The following is a 2,672-nucleotide window of genomic DNA, read 5'->3' on the forward strand; positions in this document are numbered from 1 at the left end:
CCTTGCCCCCGGGCCGTCCGCCCGAGACCCCCTCCTCAAACTCTGCCTTGCCCCCGGGCCGTCCGCCCGAGACCCCTTCCTGGTCCTCTGCCGTGCCCTAGGCTGTCAGCCAAGGCCCGTCCTCCGGACCCCCTCCACCCATCCTGCTGAACGTTGTTGGATTTTTTTTGGTGTTTAGGGACGTCTAGAATCCGTCCCTTGAGGGGGTTCTGTCACGATTCTCATGTCATGTCACGTTTCTATGTTTAGGTTTGGGTGTTTTGCTGTTCTCCCTGTCGTGTTTTCCCCTTCGTTAGTTCCCTGGGTGTCAGTTGTCTGATTGGTCCTGGCTCCTTGTGTTTCTCCTCCCTGCCCGGCTTTTCTCCGTCTTGTGATTACCTCCCTGTATTCTAGCTTGTCCTCTCTGGGTTCAGTTTGGGTCGTCTTTGTTTGGACTGAGTTCCACCGTGAGTGTGTTTGTGTTTTCCATGGTGAAATGCCGATAAACCCTTGAATACAAGGTAGTAATCAATATAGCTGCGTTGGCGTCTACCTGCTCACATCCTCGTATCAATCTTCCAGTTCCATAAGATGGAGGATGCAGAGGGCTTTAGAGTGATGGAAGTCAAAAGCAATCCTCCACTCAATTCAAGCTAAAGAAATACAACATCTCTTGTTCTTTGGATGTTTCAGGTGCAATAGCTTGACAGATGTGCCATTGTACACATTGGTATGCTTTGGGAAGGCATTGCCTTTTACTGGCCAAGGACACACTGGGCCTGTCTTTTGTCCTAGTACCGGAAAAGAAGCCCGGCCCCTTAANCAGTGGTTTCTGAACTGCATTATGCTGCGTTCACAACGGACGTGAATATTCTCACCCTAACTGCTGGAGTTTCACCGCGGGTGTCAGCTGTGTTTACTCCTGTCATTCAAACAGGACGCGCTGGAGAGGGGGCGGGGCTTATATCCATATAAATACTGTGGTGGAAACCAACTACGACAAAATTAACCTATTTTACCGTGATTTAATTGTAACACACGTTTCAAAATGATGCCGAAGTAACTAAATACTGATAACGGTTAGTAACCAAGCTGTAGTCAGGATTCAGACAGTGTTGCACTTCATGTATTGTCTTGGTTGATTCTGTTGGCTTATATTTGATCAATAAGGTATTTATATTGTTTTTCCCTTTTGAAACAGATGTTCAGTTATGTTAAAGTCTTTGATTGCACTTCAAATCTAAAGTTTACATTTGAATTGTTTGGCACTGACTTTCCCTCATTGATGTTTAACTTAGTTATGTTTTACTCTCCTTTACTTTTCACTGATGTTACATCACTGCTAGTGCTACCTAAAACAGAAAGTACATTTTTATACTGAGAAACTGTGCCTTGAATATTTAATTTTATTTAGTGCACTTGACTTGGTGAAGAAACCAGTGTTAACGTTTGTTGTGTAGACCTATACTTGAACACTGAGGAAGCCATATCAAAGTTCCTGTTGAATTGTTCATTCAGGGATTCATCGCAGAATTAAAACCAGCTTGAAATGGTGTTTTGGTCTGCTACTCCTTTTTATTTTAGTTTCTGTTACCTTGAAGGTGGTTATACAGTACTTTTAAGTAACTTGAAAAATAACCATAATAACTAGGGGTGCACCGAATGGGAAATTCTTGGCCGAAACCGATACCGAAAATAGGAAACAGTTGGCCGAAAACCGAATTCTATTAATCATTTTCGGCCTTTCGGCATTCGGTTTTCGGCCAACTGTTTCCTATTTTCGGTATCGGTTTCGGCCAAGAATTTCCCATTCGGTGCACCCCTAGTTATTATGGTTATTTTTCAAGTTACNCACCCCAAGGGAAGACCTCAGTTGGGCACGATTAGACGAGGTCATAGGACGAGGAGCAGGTCCTCAGGCAAAAGACCTTGAAGCAGACCGAAAACCTCCAGGTGGCTCGGAAGTCTCGGCCGTAAGGGATTCTTCTTCCTCAGCCGTCGGGTCCGATCGGGGGCTCGGGGTTCTCGGTACTAAGTGCCAGGGCCATAGACCGGGGTCACCGGGACAAGGCCGGGGATCTGTTGGTACCAAGGTCGGGGGTCATGGACGCCGGGTCGTTGGTACCATAAGGTCTGGGTCAGGTACCGAGGTGTTGGTAGTATGGTGCCAGGTTGGGAATTGGGAGACAGGGAGCTAGCATGCCTGGGGCTAGCAGGCCGGGAATCACACACCGAGAGGATATTCGAAATCCAGCCAGGTAAGAATTTCACCAAACCTGGTTTCTCCATAGCCATCTGGCTCGCCTCTGACAACACAGCCTCTCGCTGCTGAACTCCGGATGCTCTCTTCCATCGATCCGAGCAGTTAGCCAAAAAAAAGGAAAATTCAATAATTCCAGCTCAAACGGATCTGCTGGGCCCATTTCACAGTTGGTTGGTTGGTTCTGATACGAGGAGTGAAGCAGGCAGGACCCAAACGCAGATAACACTTATAATACCTTTATTTCAAGGGCTACAGGTGAACACAATCAGACAACTAGACACACCAGGGAAACTAACGACAGGAGGAAAAACACAGGGAAAAGGACCAGACAATAAACTAAGGGGAAAACATGACAGGGAGAACAGCAAAACACCCAAACCTAGACATAGAAACGTGACATGACATGAGAATCGTGACAGAAACCCCTCCT

The sequence above is a fragment of the Notothenia coriiceps genome, unplaced genomic scaffold (assembly GCF_000735185.1).
Source record: "Notothenia coriiceps isolate Sejong01 unplaced genomic scaffold, NC01 NC01_scaffold00037250, whole genome shotgun sequence".
Taxonomy (NCBI): Eukaryota; Metazoa; Chordata; class Actinopteri; order Perciformes; family Nototheniidae; genus Notothenia; species Notothenia coriiceps.